At 41.8% G+C, this 21,544-nt stretch overlaps 1 pseudogene; it reads left to right on the top strand.

Moving 5' to 3' along the window:
* The first annotated feature begins 1,588 nt into the window (after positions 1-1,588).
* Positions 1,589-3,780, top strand: LOC701173 (keratin, type I cytoskeletal 18 pseudogene; annotated as a pseudogene).
* The last annotated feature ends 17,764 nt before the right edge of the window (positions 3,781-21,544 follow it).

The following is a 21,544-nucleotide window of genomic DNA, read 5'->3' as shown; positions in this document are numbered from 1 at the left end:
GACCATGGTGAAACCCCGTCTCTACTAAAAATAGAAAAAATTAGGCCGGGCGCGGTGGCTCAAGCCTGTAATCCCAGCACTTTGGGAGGCCGAGACGGGCGGATCACGAGGTCAGGAGTTCGAGACCATCCTGGCTAACACAATGAAACCCCGTCTCCACTAAAAATACAAAAAAATTAGCCAGGCGTGGTGGCGGCACCTGTAGTCCCAGCTACTCGGGAGGCTGAGGCAGGAGAATGGCGGGAACCCGGGAGGCGGAGCTTGCAGTGAGCCGAGATCGCGCCACTGCACTCCAGCCTGGGCGACAGAGCGAGACTCCGCCTCAAAAAAAAAATAATAATAATAATAATTTTATTCATAATATAAACACAAAATACATAGGGATAGAATTGTCAAAATATATGAAAGATGATTACAGTGAAAACTATAAGAGCTTGGTTGAAGAAATTAAAGAACAGCTAAATAGAGATGTATACCATGTTAATGGGTCAGAAAACTCATTACTGTTAAGATGTCAATTCACCTCAAATTAATAGATAGGCCCAATGCAGTCTAGTCAAAATCTCAGCAAGCTATTTTGTAAAAATTGAGAAAATGGATTTAAAATTTGTATGAAAATGAAAAGAACTTTCATTTATATGAAAGTGAAAAGGCAAAACATTTCTGACAGAGAAGAATAAAGTTGTAGGACGTAACACTGTCTGGTTTGAGAACATATTATAAAGATAACAAGAGTCAAAACAGAGTGGTATTGGTGTAAAGACAGACTATTAGACTAGTGGAACAGCATAGAAATCCAAGAAATCGATCTACACATGTATAGTTAATTGATTTTCGACATAGGTATCAAGATAATATAATTGGGAAAAGGTACTCTTTTTAATAAATGGTCTGGAATAATTGGATCCATATGCAAAATAATGAACCTTGACTCTTACCTCACACCAGAAATGTAATTTAAATCTAAATGGATCAGAAAGGCAAACTTGAGCTAAAAGTATAAAACTTCTAGAAAAAAAGAGAAAATATTTGTAACCTTCATTCAGGCAGAACTTTCTTAGATAAAACATGCTACTATCCTTTCAAAATTCATAAGTTGAAATCCTGACTGCCAATGTGATGGTACTAAGAGACGGGGCCTTTAGAGGTGACTAGGTCATGAGGACAGAGCTCTCATGGATAGATTATTGTCCTTATAAAAGAAGCCCAAGAGAGCAATCTTGCCCCTTCCACCAAGTGAGGATGCAGCAAGAAGGAGCCATCTATGAACCTGAGAGCAAGCTCTTCCTCACCAGATACCAAATCTCCCAGTGTCTTGATCTTGGACTTCCCAGCTTCCAGAAACGTTAAGAAATAAATTTCTACTTTTTGGTCATCGGGAAAGTCTGAGTCCTGTCCTCTTACCCGCCTCCCCGGACACCATGAACCTCACCACTCGCTCCACCTTCAACAACTACCGGTCCCTGGGCTCTGTCCAGGCGCCCAGCTACGGTGCCTGGCCCGTCAGCAGCATGGTCAGCGTCTATGCAGGCACCAGGGGCTCTGGTTCCTGGATTTCCGTATCCTGCTTGACCAGCTTCTGGGCGGCATGGGGTCTGGGGGCCTGGCCGTGGGGATGGTTGGGGGTCTGGCAGGAATGGGAGGCATCCAGAACGAGAAGAAGACCATGCAAAGCCTGAACGACTGCCTGGCCTCCTACCTGTACAGAGCAAAGAGCCTGGAGACCAAGAACCAGAAGCTGGAGAGCAAAATCTGGGAGCACCTGGAGAAGAAGGGACCCCAGGTCAGAGACTGGAGCCATTACTTCAAGACCATTGAGGACCTGAGGGCTCAGATCTTTGCAATGCCTGCATCGTTCTGCAGATCAACAATGTCTGTCTTGCTGCTGATGACTTTAGGGTCAAGTATGAGACAGAGCTGGCCATGGCCCGTGACATCCATAGGCTCCGCAAGGTCATTGATGACACCAGTGTCACTCGGCCACAGCTGGAGACGGATCGAGGCACTCAAGGAGGAGATGCTATTCATGAAGAAGAACCACGCAGAGGAAGTAAAAGGCCTACAAGCCCAGATTGCCAGCTCTGGGTTGACCATGGAGGTAGATGACCCCAGATCTCAGGACCTCGCCAAGATCATGGCAGACATTTGGGACCAATATGATGAGCTGGCTTGGAAGAACCAAGAGGAGCTGGACAAATACTGGTCTCAGAAGAATGAGGAGAGCACCAAAGTGGTCACCACACAGTCTGCCAAGGTTGGAGCTGCTGAAATGACGCTCACAGAGCTGAGACATGCAGTCCAGTCCTTGGATATTGACCTGGACTCCATGAGAAATCTGAAAGTCAGCTTGGAGGGCAGCCTGAGGGAGGTGGAGGCCCGCCACACCCTGCAGATGGAGCAGCTCAACGGGGTCCTGCTGCATCTGGAATCAGAGCTGGCACAGACCCTGGCAGAGGGACAGCGCCGGGCCCAGGAGTACGAGGCCCTGCTGAACATCAAGGTCAAGATGGAGGCTGAGATCGTGACCTGCCACCGCCTGCTGGAAGATGGCGAGGAGTTCAATCTTGGTGATGCCCTGGACAGCAACAACTCCATGCAAACCATCCAGAAGACCACCACCCGCCAGATAGTGGATGGCAAAGTGTTGTCTGAGATGAAGGACACCAAAGTTCTGAGGCATTAATCCAGCAGAAGACAGGGTACCCTCTGGGGAGCAGGAGGAAAATAAAAAGTTCGGAGGTCAAAAAAAAAAAAGAAAGAAAGAAATTTCTATTTTTTGTAGTCCATCCAGTTTATAGTAATTTGTTACAGCAGCCGGAATGGAATAAGACAAGACATAAAAGTTATCAACATACATGAAAAATGGAGCCGGGCGCGGTGGCTCACGCCTGTAATCCCAGCACTTTGGGAGGCCGAGGAGGGCGGATCACGAGGTCAGGAGATCGAGACCATCCTGGCTAACACGGTGAAACCCCGTCTCTACTAAAAATGCAAAAAATTAGCCGGGCGAGGCGGCGGGCGCCTGTAGTCCCAGCTACTCGGGAGGCTGAGGCCGGAGAATGGCGTGAACCCGGGAGGCGGAGCTTGCAGTGAGCCGAGATCGCGCCATTGCACTCCAGCCTGGGCGACTAAGCGAGACTCTGTCTCAAAAAAAAAAAAAAAGAAAAATGGATACATTTTCTCCAGCAAAATTAAAATCTTTTGCTTTTGAAACATGCTACTCTAAATGAAAAGATAAGCCAAGACTGGGAGAATATATTTTCAAAACCTACATCTAATGAAATACAGGCCTGCACCGCACAGTAACATTTCAGTCGACAGTGGACCATATATTCAAAGGTGTTTCCATATGATTTTAACGCCATTTTTTACTGTACCTTCTGTATGTTTAGATACACAAATACCATTGTGTTACAATTGCCTGCAGTATTCAGTCCAGTAACATGCTGCACATGCTCCTAGGTTTGTAGCCTAGGAGTAATAGGCTACACAGTATAGCCTAGGTGTGCAGTAGGCTATAGGATCTAGGTTTATGCAAGTATGCTCTCCCGTGTTCACATGACAAAATCAACTAACAGCACATTTCTCAGAATATATCCAACATTGTTAAATGATGCATGACTGTACTTGTATCTGAAAAATATAAACACTATTACAATTCAGTATTAAGAAGACAAATGATCCAATAAAAATGGGCAGAAAAGCTCAATAGATATGTCATCAAGAAGGCATACAAATGTAAAATAAATAGAGGTGTAACGTCATTGGTCGTTATAAAAATGCAAATTAAAGCTACAATGAAAAAAACACTACATTTCTATTAGAATGGCTAAAACTAAAGATTACAAATACCTTGTTGGTTAGGATGTGGGGCAATTCAGTGTTTTTCAGCTGTGAGTCATTTTGCCCCAAAGGACATTTGACAATTCCTGGAGACATTGTAGGGCATCACAGTCAGCAGGGAGCTACTGGCATCTAATGCATAGAGGTCCGAGATGCAGCTATACATTCTACAAAGCAAAGCACAGCTTCCAGAACAAAGAATTATCTGGGCCAAAGTTTCAATAGTGCCAAGGTTAAGAAACCTTGAAACTGGGAACTCTTATACCTTGTGGGAGGGAAAATGAAATAGTATAACCACGTGGGAAAATAGGTTAGCAGTTTCTTATAAATGTACGTGTACCCTATGACACAGCAATTCCATTCCTAGGTATTTGTCATATGGCAGACAGTCTCCAGCATAGCCTCCAGTGATCCCATCTCCTGGTATTTATGTCCTTATGTAATCTCCTCCTCTTGAGTGTAGACTAAATATAGTGAATTGCTTCTAATGAATAGAATATAGTAAAAGTAATGGGGTGTTACATCTGAAATTAGACTACAAAGAGACTTTGACTTCTGTTTTTGCTGCTTTCTGTCACTCTGAGAGAAGCCAGCTGGCGTGTTGTGAGTTACCTTGTGTGAGTTCCACATGGCAAGGAACTGAGATTGGCCTCCAGCCAATACCCAAGGCAGAACTGAGACTTTCAGTTCAATGCCCACAAGGAACTGAATCCTGTCAGTTCCTTGGATGAGTTTATTGCGTAAGAGAGCTTGGAGGCAGGTCCTTACCTGGTGAAACCGTTTCTGTTTTCTTGTTTTGTTTTGTTTTTCTTGAGACAGAGTCTCACTCTGTTTTCCAGGCGGAGTACAGTGGCATGATTTCGGCTCACTGCAACCTCCCACCTCCCAGGCTCAAATGATCCTCCCACCTCAGCCTCCCCAGTAGTTGGGACTACAGGCACATGCCAACTATGCCTGGCTGATTTTTTAATTTTTTGTAGAAGTGGGGTCTCACATTGCTGCCCAGGCTGGTCTTAAACTCCTGGGCTCAAGCTATCCTCCTGCCTCTGCCTCCCAAAGTGCTGGGACTACAGGCGTGAGCCAAACCTGGTTGAGCCTTTTGATGAAACTACAGCTCTACCAACAGCTTAACTGCAACCTCTTGAGAGACCTTAAACTAGAGTCACCCAGTTATGGTGGTGAGCATTTTACAGTAGAATTGATGCTAAACAATGGGAATAAGTTTGAAAGAATAGTGTTTAATGGGCCGGGCGCCATGGCTCATGCCTGTAATCCCAGCACTTTAGGAGGCCAAGGCGGGTAGATCACCTGAGGTCAGGAGTTCGAGACCAGCCTGGCCAACATGGTGAAACCCCATCTCTACTAAAAATATAAAAACTAGCTGGGTGTGGTCATGGGCGCCTGCAATCCCAGATACTTGGGAGGCTGAGGCAGGGGAACTGCTTGAACCCAGGAGACAGAAGTTGCAGTGAGCCAACACAGTGCCACTGCTCAGTGACAGAGTGAGAGTCCCTCTCAAAAAAAAAAAAAAAAAGTATTTAATTTTTATAGGTATTGATAATGTAGATGTAATACAAAAATAAAAAATGGGGAGAAGGCAGAAACTATCTGAGAAGAGAAAAATTGCTTTTAAAAAATGAAATAAAAAGTTAAATTAGGCATTTGGGGCAAGGGGAGACAGAAAAGAGGAGGTTACTAGCTAATTTTAATATTGTTGATAGTAGGAAGATAAAGGACAATATCAAAATAAGAGTAGTCTGAATAGTGTCATATAAAGTTATTAGAACAAAATACAAATCTTCCTAAATACTAAAATAAAATAAAAAAAAAACAGAAAAAGGAGAGCAAATAAAACAGACTTCATAGGAAAGACTTCATATGATTTATAAAGACAAAACTGAGATGAAGCATATCAATTGTATTACTACATGCAAATAGACTTAACTCATTTATAAGAGAAAAAGAATTTTCAGATTGGAGAAGTAGTCAAAATTCAATTCTATGCTGGATAGAAATGACTCATCTAGGCTCACGCCTGTAATTCCAGAACTTTGGGAGGCCAAGGTGGGCAGATCACCTGAGGTCAGGAGTTCAAGACCAGCCTGGTCAACATGGTGAAACCCTGTCTCTACTAAAAATACACACACACGCACACAAAATTGCTGGGCATGGTGGTGCGCACCTATAATCCCCAACTACTTGGGAGGCTGAGGCAGTAGAATCATTTGAATCCAGGAGGCAGAAGTTGCAGTGAGCCCAGATAGCGCCATTATACTCCAGTCTGGGCGACAAGAGTGAAACTCTCATCTAAAATAAAAGATAAAATAGTACAAATGAGAGAGTGGTTATATATAAAGTAGGCGTATGCAAGTAAAAACAAAGTGGAGGCACAATTTTGTTATTAGACAAGCAAAAATTCAAAAAGAGACAGAAAGACACTTTATGATGCTAAATGACATGATCTAAACAAGACAACCATCATTCATATTTGTGTGCCTAATAACACAGCAATAACCATTAAAAAGCAGAAAGTAAAAGGAATAAAAAGAGAAATAAGCAAAAACGCTAATAATTGGAAGTTTAATACCCTTTCTCAGAAAAGAATAGACCTAGTTAGACAAAAAAAAAAAAAAAAAAGTATGGATTTAGAGCAGCTAAACAAAATCGACAAAGTAGATCTAGTAAATATATATTGAACACTGAACTCTGATAATAGAGATTAAACTTCCTTCTGAAGTCACATGGAGTATTCACAAAATTGAAATATCATAGGCCACAAAGAAAATCTCAATGAATTCCAAAAATACAAAGGATATGTTATATTCTGTGACCACAATTAAATACAATTTTAAAACAATGACATTTTTAATAAAAGTCTCTTCCGCCTAAAACTGTAAAAACATATTACTAAGCAATCCCTGCATCGAAAAGAAATAGTAAAATAAAACTGCAAAAAAAAGCTAATTTTACTATTATTATTTTTGAGACAGGGTCTCATTCTGTCTCCAGGGCTGGGGTGCAGTGGCATGATCTTGGCTCACTGCAACCTCCACCTCCTGGGCTCAAGCAATCCTCCCACCTCAGCTCTCCGAGTAGCTGGGACTGCAGGCCCATGTTACCTTGCCCGGCTAATTTTTACATCTTTTTTTGGTAGAGACAGGGTTTTGCCATGTTGCCCATGCTGGTCTGGAACTCCTGGGCTCAAGCGATCTGCCCACCTTGGCCTCCCGAAGTACTAGGATTACAGGTGTGAACCACAGTGCCCAACCACAGCTAATTATGTTTAAAATCAACAAAATAGACAAGCCAGTAACTCCCCTAAACCAAAAAAGGGAGGAAGGAAGGTTTGGGGGCATAAATACATTAAATAAATAATAATGGGGGCCGGGCGCGGTGGCTCAAGCCTGTAATCCCAGCACTTTGGGAGGCCGAGGCGGGCGGATCACAAGGTCAGGAGATCGAGACCACAGTGAAACCCCGTCTCTACTAAAAATACAAAAAATTAGCCGGGCGCGGTGGCGGGCGCCTGTAGTCCCAGCTACTCAGGAGGCTGAGGCAGGAGAATGGCGGGAACCCGGGAGGCGGAGCTTGCAGTGAGCCGAGATGGCGCCACTGCACTCCAGCCTGGGCAACAGCGTGAGACTCCGTCTCAAAAAAATAAATAAATAAATAAATAAATAATAATGGAACAATAACTATAAAATCAGAGAAAATTTGGAAAAAATTTTAAATGACTACTTTGTACAACTCTGTGCAAATGAATTTGAAAACCTATATGAAACTGTCAAAGTCAAAAAAAAATGCAGAGACAATCTTTGAAATTAAAATGATATATTTGAGAAGAAAAAATTGCAATACAGGGATACGCACAGACCGTGTTTCTTCGGTATCAAGTCGGAAGAACAGAGAGGAGGTAGGTTTTATAAAAAGGAAAGATGTTGATCTTTGGGAAAGTTAGTTGGCACTAGTAAGGTACTGAGGAACTGGCAAGCTCTGACTGGTGAGTGACCGCAGTGGGCAAAATTAGTTCTAGAGTTGCAGCAAGTTATTTCCTCAGTTGTAGATAAAACCGAACTGGTCACAGGTTACAATTGACAGTTTCAGCAGCTGGAGTTGGAGAGAATTACACTTTGGGAGCAATGTTATGCATCCTGAATGCTTTCCATCCCTCCTCTTCCCCCCACTGTGGGGGGTAGGGACATTCACACCCCCAAGCCTCCCCCAACCTCCAGTCTATTTGAGTTGGGTATGACAAGAATGACTCACTTCATATAATCAGCTTTCACAAGAACATTTGAAATGGACAGTGTTCCAGAAATATATTTCCCCAGTATGAGTAGCAAGTCTAAACAGACCAATTTCTATAGAAGACATGGAGAAGGTTGTAAAAACTCCCACATAAAAACACCATGTCCAGAGAGTTTCACAGGGGATTTCTACCAAACCTTCAAAGATCAGACAAATTCAATGCTACTTTAATCATTTTAGAGTATAAAAAATAAAAGTAAAATTTCCAAAATTTAAAAAATGAATATGACATTGATACCCAAACCTCACAAATATTGTACAAAAAATAAAATTATAAACCTGGTTTATTTGGGTTTTCCTGGAAGCTAACTTAGAAACAAGAATTCAAGTGCAAGTAGTTTGGGAGCCCAGAATGACAAAGAGAACCCTGGAAAGGAAGGTGACCAATAAAGTGTTACTATCAAGCAAACTGCTGCTTCGGGCACTTGGAAGTTCCTCCTGATGGGGAACTCTGGCAAATAATAACGACTGGGTGCCTCAGAGTTATTTTGGGAGGGCCTAGGTATTTTATCCATTAGCTCATGTCAGTCATTGGTTGAGGGCTGCTCCTAAGGGGTGCAGATTTCCTAGTGTTTCTTGCTTGCTAATTAACTGGCCAAAGAAAGCAAAGAATTGCAAATGATGTTCATTGTAAGTTGGGAAGATGTGTGCCAGATAGTTAGTGCCACTGCAGTATGGGTGAGGCACTGACAGACTTAACTATTTTTTTTTTTTTTTTAGAGACAGGTTCTTGCTCTGTTACTGGTGGAGGGTCTTGGCTACTAGTCATCCAGGTTCTTGGTGTTTTGAACAAAGAATTGGACAAAATGCACCAACAAAGCAAGGAAAGAATGAAGCAACAAAAGCACAGATTTAATGAAACAAAAGTACATTCCACAGAGCAGGGGCAGGCTCAAGCAAGCAGCTGAAGAACGATGGTTACAGAATTTTCTGGGGTTTAACTACTCTCTAGAGGTTTCCCATTGGTTACTTGGTTATACCCTAGGTAAATAAAGGAGAGGCCTGTGACCAGTCTGATTGGTTGCAGGAGGGGGCCAATCAGAGGTACTTTCCATTTTTCTTTTTCTTTTTTTTTTTTTTTTTTTTTTTGAGACGGAGTCTCGCTCTGTAGCCCAGGCTGGAGTGCAGTGGCCGGATCTCAGCTCACTGCAAGCTCCACCTCCCGGGTTCACGCCATTCTCCTGCCTCAGCCTCCCGAGTAGCTGGGGCTACAGGCGCCCGCCACCTCGCCCGGCTAGTTTTTTGTATTTCTTAGTAGAGACGGGGTTTCACCGTGTTATCCAGGATGGTCTCGATCTCCTGACCTCGTGATCCACCCGTCTCAGCCTCCCAAAGTGCTGGGATTACAGGCTTGAGCCACCGCGCCTGGCCTCCATTTTTCATCTATGATGCAGTGCAGAGGAAGTAGCCTCTGATCCTTTGTTACTTGGGTGTGGAGAGGTGAGGTTTTCTTTTTGACTCAGTTCTTAGAAATCAGCATTAATTGGCCTTAGGTTCCCTGCCTCCAGACCCTATTCTCCTGCCTCAGCTCTGTCACCCAGACTGGACTGCAATGGCAGTATCATAGCTCACTGCAGCCTCGAACTCAGCTCTAGTGAGCCCAGCCTCCCAAGTAGCTGAGACTACAGGCACATACCACCAAGCAGGGCTAACTTTAAAAAAGCATTTTTTTGGTAGAGACAGGGTCTTGCTATGTTGCCCAGACTGGCTTCAAGCTCCTGGGTCAAGTGATTCTTTTGCCTTCACCTCCCAAAATGTTAGGAGTACAGGCATGAACCACCATGCCTGGCCCAAATCAATCTTAATTGTAAATATTGATGCAACAAACTAAATATTAACAAACAGAATCCAAAAGCACATTAAAAATAGTTGTAATATAAGTGATTGACAATGAGTGGTTCTTATTACAGGAGGGCAAGAGTGGATATTGATATAATTATTAACATAGTAGAATATTCATTAATACAATTCATGAATTTAAGAGTTAAGAAGAAAAATCATATTATCTCTATAGATACCCAAAAGATATTTCACATGATTCAACATTCCGTAAGATGAAAACTGATACTTACTATGCATCATAAAATGTATATACCAGCCGGACGAGGTGGCTCACACCTATGATCCCAGCACTTTGGGAGGCTGAGGTGGGTGGTTCCTCTGAGGCCAGGAGTTCAAGACCAGTCTGGCCATCAGGGTGAAACCCCGTCTCTACCAAAAATACAAAAATTAGCCGAGTGTGGTGGCATGTGCCTGTAATCCCAGCTACTCAGGAGGCTGAGGCACGAGCATCGCTTGAACTTGGAAGGGGAGGCAGAGGTTGCAGTGAGCCAAGATTGAGCCACTGCACCCCAGCCTGGGTGACAGAACAAGACTCTGCCTAAAAAATATATATATAAATATGAGTGTATGTGTATATATATACACACACACAAAATATATATATTTAAATGACACTATATATATATTTTGTGTATATATACACACATATATATTTTGTGTATATAAATATACATACACACATATTTATATATTTTTATATGAGTATGTATATCACTGCCCCCAAATCAGCATTTAACTCAATGGGGAAGCGCTAGAAGCTTTCCTGCTAACGTCTATAGAGGAAAGACAAGGATGTTCACAATCTTTGCCACTACTTAAATATTGAAGTGGCAGTGTTAGCCAAAACAATTAGATAAGGAGAAACAATTAAAGACATAAGAATTGGAATAGAAGAAGTAACACTATTTGTATATACATATGTTACGATCCCATATCTAGGGGAAAAAAGCAACAGAAAAACTGCTACAAATAACTAGAAACTCTTGTAAAGTAGTAGGAAAGAAAATAAATGTACAGAAAGTAATAGTTTTCATACATACAAATTCTATGCAGTTTGAAAATACAGGAAGACTATGTAGAAGATAACACTCAGGTAGGAGGCAGGACTCAATTCCAGAGGTGGGGCTGGGGCACTGGACCAGACTGAAGACTGACTAAAACAGGGCCAGGGCAGAAGCAGCTTTCCAATCAGATGTGCCCACCAGTGTGCCGTGTCAACTTATTGCCATGGCAACACCTGGGAGTTACTGCCCCTTTCCATGGCAATGACCCAAAAGTTACTACTCCTTCCCTAGAAATTTCTGCAAAAACCGCCCTTAATCTGCTTGTAATTAGAAGTGGAGATAAATATGACTGCAAAACTTCACTGAACTCCTGCCCTCTGCCTATGGGGTAGCCCTGCTCTGCAGGAGCAGTCATAGAGCTGTAACACTGCCTCTTCAGTAAAGCTGTTTTCTTCTACCTCTGGCTTGCCCTTGAATTCTTTTCTGGGCAAAATGAAGAACACTTGCAAGCTAAACTCCACTTTGGGGCTCCCCTGCTCTGCATCAAAACTAGACCCCTGTCTCTCACCAGATACAAAAATCAAAGTGGATTAAAGACTTAGATCTAACATCTCAAACTATGTAACTATTACAAGAAAACACTATGGAAACTCTCAAGGACATCAGTCTTGGCAAAAATTTCTTGAGCAATAGCTCACAAGCACAGGCAGCCAAAGCAAAAATGGACAAACGGGATCTCATCAAGTTGGGATCTCATCAAGTTAAAACCTTCTGCACAGCAATGGAAACAGTCAATAAAGTGAAGAGAGAACTCACGGAATGAGAGAAAATATTTGCAAACTGCCCATCTAACAAGGGATTAACAACCAGAATACATAAGGAGCTCAAACAACTGTCAGAAAAAAAATCTAATAATCTGATTTTAAAATGGGCAAAATATCTGAATAGACATTTCTCAAAAAAAGACATACAAATGGCAGTCAGTCATATGAAAAGCTGCGTGCTCAACATCAGTGATCATCAGAGAAACGCAAATCAAGACTACAATGAGATATCATCTCGCCCCAGTTGAAATGGCTTTTATCCGAAGGACAGGCAATAACAAATGCTGGTGAGGATGCAGAGAAAAGGGAACCCCCCGTACACTGTTGGTGGGAATGTAAATAGCACAAGCACTATGGGGAATGGTTTGGAGGTTCCTCAAAAGACTAAAAATACAGCTACCATATGATCCAACAATCCTACTGCTGAGTATATAATCCCAAATAAAGGAAATCGATATGTCAAAGAGATATCTGCACTTTCATGTTTGTTGCAGCACTGTTCACAATGGCCAAGATTTGGAAGCAACGTAAGTGTCCACCAACAGATGAATGCATAAAGAAAACGTGGTACTTATACACAATGGAGCACTATTCAGCCATAAAAAGAATGACATCCTGTCATTTGCAACAACGTGAATGGAACTGGAGGTCATTATGCTAAGTGAAATAAACCAAGCAGAAAGACAAACATTGCATGTTCTCATTTATTTGTGGGATCTAAAAATCAAAACAATTGAACTCATGGAAATAGAGAATGGAAGGATGGTTGCCAGAGGCTGGGAAGGGTAGTAGGAGGGCGTGGGGGAGGTAGGCATGGTTAATAAGTACAAAAGAAATAGAATGAATAAGACTTAGTATTTGATAACACAACAGGGTGACTTTAGTCAATAATAATTCAACTGTATATTTAAAAATAACTAAAAGAGTATAATTGGATTGTTTGTAACAAAAAGGGTAAATGTTTGAGGGTATGGATACCCCATTTTCCATAATGTGATTATTATACACTGCATACCTGTATTGAAGTACATCACGTACCCCATAAATATACACACCTACTGTGTACCCACAAAAAATTAATTTTTTTAAAAAAAAAAGAAAACAGGTTGGAAGAGAAAATCTATAATAGGAATAAGATAAAGTGAAATACTTAGGTATGAGCTTAACAAGAAACATGCAAAACACACATCAAGAAAACCACAAAACATTCCTGAAAGATAAAAAGTAGATTTAAGGAAGTAGAAAGATATACCATGGTCTTAGATGGAAGACCAAACATAAAAAATATGTCAATATCCCAAAGTAGTCTGTGAACATTTCACAATGCTAATAAAAATCTCATCAGGTATTTTTTCCCTTTGAGTGAGAAAATGGATTACAAAGTTCGTATAAAAAGGTAGACAATAGCCATAAGACAGGCTCTGAACAAGAAGAGCAATGCAGGGGGAAGGAAGCTGCTTCTGTTATAGGAAAATATGAAAAAAGATAAACTGTTATAAATTTTACGATATTTGGCCGGGCGCGGTGGCTCAGGCCTGTAATCCCAGCACTTTGGGAGGCCGAGGCGGGCGGATCACAAGGTCAGGAGATCGAGACCATGGTGAAACTCCGTCTCTACTAAAAATAGAAAAAATTAGACGGGCGCAGTGGCGGGCGCCTGTAGTCCCAGCTACTCGGGAGGCTGAGGCAGGAGAATGGCGTGAACCCGGGAGGCGGAGCTTGCAGTGAGCCGAGATTGCGCCACTGCACTCCAGCCTGGGCGACAGAGCAAGACTCCGTCTCAAAAAAAAAATAAATAAATAAAATAAAAAATAAAATAAAATAAAATAAATTTTACGATATTTGAAAGGAATATAAATATAAGAAATTTGTTGGTTGATTTGCATATATGTTATAGTCATTATTATGGGCAAGCTCTAATCATATGAAACTGAAGCTGGACCTTATTGTCGATTGGCTGTTACAATGAATTGAATCATCTTAATTTTTAGTAGTATTATTTGTATGGTTATTTAAAAACTGCTATATGGGTATTCTTGAATAACGCAAATAAGTAATTATATTAATATTTGGATCTCAGATTTTGTTTTGTTTTGTTTTATTTGAGACAGTCTCGTTCTGTTGCCCACGCTGGAGTGCAGTGGCACGATCTCGGCTCACTGCAAGCTCCGCCCCCCAGGTTCACGCCATTCTCCTGCCTCAGCCTCCTGAGTAGCTGGGACTACAGGTGCCCACCACCACGCCCGGCTAATCTTTTCTATTTTTAGTAGAGACGGGGTTTCACCATGTTAGCCAGGATAGTCTCGATCTCCTGACCTCGTGATCCACTTGCCTCAGCCTCCCAAAGTGCTGGGATTACAGGCATGAGCCACTGCGCCCGGCTGTTTTGGGTTTTGTTTGCTTTTTGAGATGGGCCCAGGCTGAAGTGCAGCGTCAGGATCTTGGCTCACTGCAACCTCCACCTCCCCAACTCAAGCAATCCTCCCACCTCAGCCTCCCAAGTAGCTGGGATTACAGGCATGTGCCACCACTCCTAATATTTTTTGTATTTTTGGTAAAGACAGGATTTCACCATATGGCCCAGGCTGGTCTCGAACTCCAGAGCTCAAGCAATCCATTCGTCTATGAAGGGGTGGCCTGCCCCTCCACACCTGTGGGCGTTTCTCGTTAGGTGGAACGAGAGACTTGAAAAAAGAAATGACACACAGAGACAAAGTATAGAGAAAGAAAAAGTGGGCCCAGGGGACCGGCGCTCAGCATACAGAGGACCCACGCCAGCCCCGGTCTCTAAGTTCCCTTAGCATTTATTGATAATTATTTTTACCATCTTAAAGATAAGGGAGTGGCAGGACAATAGGATCATTGTAGGGAGAAAATTAGCAGTAAGACATATGGATAAAGATCTCTGTGACATGAATAAGTTCAAAGGAAAATGCTGTGCCTTGATATGCATATGCAAACATCTCCATAAACCTTTTAGCAGCATTGTTTCAGCAAGTCCCACCTTTTGCCGTAAGGCAGTTTTCTCCTATTTTAGTAAACAGAGCATACAATCGGGTCTCACTCCGAGATGTTCCATTGCCCAGGGATGGGCAGGAGACAGATGCTTTTCTCTACCTTAACTGCCAACATCCGCCAAAAGGCCTTCTTTCCTCTTGTACTAGTCCTCCTCAGCACAGACCCTTCATGGGTGTCAGGCTGGGGGACGATCAGGTCTTTCCCTTCCCATGAGGCCATATTTCAGACTATCACATGGGGAGAAACCTTGGACAATACCTAGCTTTCCTAGGCAGAGGTCCCTGCGACCTTTGGCCCTGTACGTGTCTCTGGGTACTTGAGATTAAGAGAATGGTGATGACCTGTAACCAGCAAGCTGCCTTCAGGCACTTGTTTAACAAAGCACATCCCGCACAGCCAAAAATCCATTAAGCCTTGAGTCACCACAGCACATGTCTCTTACAAGGACAAGGTTGGGGGTAGGGTCACAGATTAACAGCATCTCAAATACAGAACAAAATGGAGTCTCTTATGTCTACTTCTTTCTATATAGACACAATAACAGGCTGATCTCTCTTTCTTTTCCCCACAGTCTAGGCCTCCCAAAGTGCTGGGATTACAGACATGAGCCACTGCGCCCAGCCACATCTCAGATATTTTGTGCAAGAAAAAAAAAAAATAAGTAACTGCCCTATTCCTGTAATCTTGAATTTGAATTGGCAATATGTGTATACATTCCTGAGTTTCTTTTTTCTTTTTGAAAAAAAATTGAAACTTTTTTCAGGAAATTGAGGGAAATGAGGTAAAATAAGACTGGTATTTAAAAGTTAAAATGTCAAAGTAACCAACTTGAGTCATAGGCCCACCCTTGAACTAGCTGAGACAAGGGAAGTGGAATTATCTGAATCAGGTCCCACCCCTGCAGCTGGCCAGGGAGGGAACTAATCCCACCCAGAAGGCGGAGCTGTAGCTTTAGGGGAGGATGCAAGGAAATCAGCCAATCGGCAATAAGGTCCAGCTTCAGTTTCTTATGATTAGAGCTTGCCCATAAAAATGACTATAACATATATGCAAATCAGTCGACCCATAGGTCGACTATAGACAATAATATTTGCAATTTGTAATTCTGGGCTGATAATTTTGAGGTTTTTCTAAAAGGTCATTTTTCATCTTTCAGCTTCAGTTTTTATCTTCAGGAGACTAACCAAACTGAGTATTTAGGGCGGTAAGTTTTCAAAGGGCTATTACCTGGCCCTTAGGAACAATTATCTATTTAATTTAATTACCTAATCTTGCCAATTAAAACTGTTTTATCTCTAGAGACATGTATATTAATGCTGAAAATTATGGTGTAATTATAGTGCAAATCATTTATTTTGGTTAGCTCTTAACCTATTTTGATCGTATGGATAAAATAAAACATTTGTGTCAAAGAAATGCTTTGATTTCTAGCAACATAATATTTTCCCTGGTGGAGAAGCAGGATTTTATTTCTAGTAGACTACTATTCTGAAGAGTAGCCATCTTAAACTGGACTTAGCTTGATTCTCTGCCTCATGTGCTGGAATTTTTAAATTAGTTTGCTCAGTGTTGAATTTTGAACATAGCATAGGGCATCATTTCTTCCTCAAAATTTCACCCATGGCATGGCATAAAAAAGACTGATGTTCAATTCTGCTAAATATCAGTGAATCAGAAATGACAACTTAGTAACAAAGGGTGAGAATGTGCACAGGGAAGTGGGTGGGCAGTGTTTTTTTGAGAGTCTTGCTCTGTTGCCCGGGCTGCTGGAGTGCAATGGTGTGATTATGGCTCACTGCAGCCTTGAACTCCTGGACTCAAGCAATCCTCCCGCCTCAGCCTGCTGGGTGGCTAGGACAACAGGGGCATGCCACCACGCCTGGCTAATTTTTTAAATTCTTTTTTTTGTAGAGATGAGTCCTCACTATTTTGCCCAGACTGGTCGTGAACTCCTGGCCTCTACAGATCCTCCTGCCTCAGCTTCCCGAAGTGCTGGGATTATAGGCATGAGCAACGGTGCCTGGCCAGGGGGAATGTCTTACTCTGTTCAAGCTGCTGTAACAAAATATCTTGGACTGGGTAATTTATAAACAATAGAAATGTATTGCTCGCAATTTTGGAGGTCAGGAAGGCGTCAGCAGTTAATGTCTGGGGAGGGCTCACTCTGCTTCGAAGATGGTGCCTTCTTGCTGAGTCTTCACATGGCAGAAGGGGTGAACAAGCTCCCTTGGGCCTCTTATATAAGGACACTAATCCCATTCTTGAGGACAGAGCCCTCATGGCCTAATCACCTCCCAAAGGCCTCATCTCTTAATACTATCACCTTGGGGGTTAGGTCTCAATATATGAATTTGAGGTGGGGGGAAACAAAGATTCAGATTTATAGCAGGAGAGAACAATTTCCTATTATATAATTCATTGGTTTTTGATCAACAGTATTTGTTCCATTTTAATCAGTTTTAGTTATTTTTATTCCCTGTAGTTCTTCTCCAGGATCTTGTTCTAGCAAAACAAAGTATCTCGGGCTAGGTCACTAGCATTTCCTCAAAAGTATTTAGGAGACATAGGAATAATTAGGCTGATAACGATGCATTCTGATGATTTGTTTTATGAAAGGTGTACAATCTGATAGAAACTATCAGAAGAGAGACTACATAGAATAATTAAATAATGGGAGAGGACTACAAGGAAACTTTCTTTTTTACATCTGTAAATTGTGTACAGTTTGTACTGTTCCTTTTTCCTCATCCTACACTACCTTTTTTTATCTATTTCATGTTAAGAACATTTTGCAAGTTTACATATTCTGATTACAAACCGTTACAGGGCCCCTAGTTGCTCTCTGGGACAGAGAGGTCTAGATTATTTCAAAATGAATACTTTCATATAGTCACAATAGCTGTCTTTCCCTTTGAAGTTGCCCAAACACACCACCTACACACTGCCTATCAGTTCCTGATTTATTTAGCCAAGAATACAGGGAATATGGGAAAAAGAGGTGACTACAGAGAACAGGAACAGAAACGGCATATCTTTGTAGGGCTTTTACCTCTTCGCATTGGCTTTTACCTTTGTAGGGCTTTTACCTCTCTGCCCTGCCAAAGAAGCTTGCTATGTGCCCGTCACAATTTTTTTTTTTTAATTTATTTTTTTTTAGAGATGGGGTCTTCCTCTGTTGCCCAGGCTGGTGCAGTGGCATGATGATAGTACACAGTAACCTCAAACTCCTGGGCTCAAGCAATTTTCCCACCTCAACCTTCTCAGTAGCTGGCACTACAGGTACCCTATTTTGTTCCTTTTTATTTTGATATAATTTCAAATTTACAAACAAGTTGCTATAGTACTATAACTCCTGTATACCTTTTAAATAGATTAAAAATGGTACATTGTGCTCCGTTTGTTTTTTGTTGTATCACATCTCGTTCTTTCTATCTCTTTCTTCCTACTGCCAAACTTTAAAAAAAAAAAAAAAAATTCAAGGGCAAGTTGTAGACTTTATGCGTATTTATCCCTAAATACTTCAGTGTGTAAATTCTAAGTACAACAATATCCTCATATACCTAGAGTACAATGATCAAAAGCAGAACATTTAACATATAGTACTACCATGGAATCTAGTGTGTGTCTTCAAATTGCAATTGTCTCAATAACGTCATGTATAGCTTAATTTTTTCCAAGTACAGGATCCAACATAAGATCATGCATTGCACTCAGTCTTCTCTCATCAATCTGTGACAATACCTCATCCTTTTTGTCTTTTGTGACTTTGACATTTTTGAAGAGGATAGGCTAGAGAATTTTCAGAATGTCCCTCGGTTTAGGTCTGTCTGCTGTTTCCTCATGATTAGATTCAGATTATACATTTTTGCCAGGAATACCACAGAAGTGATACTGGGTCTTTCTCACTGCATCATATCGGGAGGCCCATGATGTAGATTTGTCTCATTACTGGTGATGTTAACTTTAATCACATGGGTAAGGGTGATTACTACAAATCCCCCTTGAAAATAGTAAGGCATGGTCGGGCGCAGTGGCTCATGCTTGTAATCCCAGCACTTTGGGAGGTGAGGCAGGTGGATCATGAGGTCAGGAGTTCGAGACCAGCCTGACCAATTTGGTGAAACCCCGTCTCTATTAAAAATAAAAAAAAAAATTAGTCGGGTGTGGTGGCGTGCACCTGTAATCCCAGCTACTCAGGAGGGCTAAGGCAGGAGAATCACTTCAACTCGGGAGGCGGAGGTTGCAGTGAGCTGAGATTGCACCACTGCACTCCAGCCTGGGTGACAGAGCAAGACACCATCTCAAAAAAAAAAAAAAAAAAAAAAAAAAAGAAAGTAGTAAGGAATTACTACTTTCCTCTTTGTAATTAACAAGTATTTGTGGGGATATATGTCAACATCCTGTCCCTTATCAAACTTTCACTCCTGAATTTTTCCATCTACTAATGATTTTCTAATGCTTTTATTTGTTCTTTATGTGTTAGTTAATATTCCACTGTGAGGCAGAGCTTTCTGTTCTCCCATTTACTTATTTATTTATTTATTTATATCAGTTTTGACACATGTAACTTCATTTAATGAGCTTTAGTCCATTACTATTATATTTGATACAACAGTAATTTTATTACACTTGGTACTAAAATTGTCCAAGTAGAACTTGTTCAGTATGCAAATATCTCCTTTCTATATATGTCTATATTCTTTCTTTTTTGTTTTTCTTTTTTGAGATGGAGTCTTGCTCTGTCACCCAGGCTGGAGTACAGTGGCACAATTTTGGCTCACTGCAACCTCTGCCTCCCGGGTTCAAGTGATTCTCCTGACTCAGCCTCCTGAGTAGCTGGGATTACAGGCACACCAGCACCTCGTCCAGCTAATTTTTGCATTTTTAGTAGAGCTGGGGTTTCTCCATGTTGGCCAGAAATTCCTGACCTCAAGTGATCCGCCCTCCTTGGCCTCCCAAAGTGCTGGGATTATAGGCATGAGCCACCGCACCTGGCCAATGCCCATCATTCTTTAAGCACTTCCTTAATTTCTGGTGCAATCCATTATTCCAAGCTCCTTTTGTACTTTTGTTATACTCCAGCCCTGGAACTAGCCTTTTCGCCAAGGAACACTGGTTCCTTTTCAAGTGGAGAATGATGGTATTTAGAAAGAGATATCTGGAAGCAAAATGTGCACCTGCTACCAATATGTCCTAACTTTTAGGTCTTCTCATTGCAGAGGGCAAGGAGACAGATACACACATGCACACACACACACACACACACACACACACACTCATCTCCTCATATATCTATATTTCTATATCTATTAATGCATGTTTTAAAACTTAAACAAGGGGAAACCTGCAGTGGTATGCCAGTTTCTTTTTTTTTTTTTTTTTTTTTTTGTTGAGACGGAGTCTCGCTCTGTCGCCCGGGCTGGAGTGCAGTGGCCAGATCTCAGCTCACTGCAAGCTCCGCCTCCCGGGTTTACACCATTCTCCTGCCTCAGCCTCCCGTGTAGCTGGGACTACAGGCGCCCGCCACCTCGCCCGGCTAATTTTTTGTATTTTTAGTAGAGACGGGGTTTCACCGTGTTAGCCAGGATGGTCTCGATCTCCTGACCTTGTGATCCGCCCGTCTCGGCCTCCCAAAGTGCTAGGATTACAGGCTTGAGCCACCGTGCCCGGCATGTATGCCAGTTTCAATCAGCTCATAGGACTGATTACTAAAGGTTTGTAATTTTGCGAGCTGGTTTTGAAATCAGCTATGGGACTATTCACAACATAGCAATTAGCCAATGCTACAAATCAAGGTGTGGGGGTGTGTGTGTGCTTTTTTTTTTTCCCCAGAGAGCCAGTTTAGCAGCACACCACTGGAAACCTTACTGTCATTCAGCATACTCAGAAACTAGTTTCAGACCTGCTCATACATAGCACTATGAAAAGCAAATCTAGAGATCAATATTTGTTTACAGTTCTTTTTTTTTTTTACAGGTATAATTTACATACAGTGAATTGCACAAATCTTACATCTACAATTTGATGAGTTTTGATAAGTCCATGTGTATGTTTAACCCACATGCCTCTAATGATACAGAATATTTCCATAACCCAGAAAGTTCCCTCATGTGCTTTTCTAGTCAATTTCCTCCCACCTAAAGGCAATCACCTTTCTTTTTCTTCTCTTTCTCCTTCCCCTCACCCCTCCCCATTCCCTTCTCCTGGTCTTTTTTTCTCTTTTTCCCCTTTTCTTCTTTTTCTTCTTTTTTTTAAACCATAGCTGAGTTTTGCCTTCTCTAAAAACTTAATGAAATCACACAGTGTGGTTGGCATAATGATGCTCCCTACAATCCCCAAATAAGTACATGTCCTGATTCCGTAACCTGTTAGGTTACAGGGCAAGAAGGAATTAAGGTTACAGATGAAACTAAGTTCGCTAATGGCTTTAAAATAAAGATTCCTGGATTATCTGGGTGGGTCCAATATAATCACAAGGGCCCTTAAAAGTGGAAGAGGGAGGCAGAAAAAGAGGCAGAGAAAGATGTGAGGATGGAAGCAGGCTCAAAAATGCTATTAGGCTGTTGCAAAAGTAATTGTGGCTTTTGCCTTTGAAAGTAATGGCATAAACCGCAATTACTTTTGCACCAACCTAACACATTGCTGTCTTTGAAGAGGGAGAAAAGGGCCCACAAGCCAAGGAATGTGAGTGGCCTCTAGAAGCTG

Source organism: Macaca mulatta, chromosome 11, assembly GCF_049350105.2.
Source record: "Macaca mulatta isolate MMU2019108-1 chromosome 11, T2T-MMU8v2.0, whole genome shotgun sequence".
Lineage (NCBI taxonomy): Eukaryota > Metazoa > Chordata > Mammalia > Primates > Cercopithecidae > Macaca > Macaca mulatta.
The sequence above is the reverse complement of the archived record's forward strand: the minus strand, read 5'-3'. Positions and strand labels throughout refer to the sequence as shown.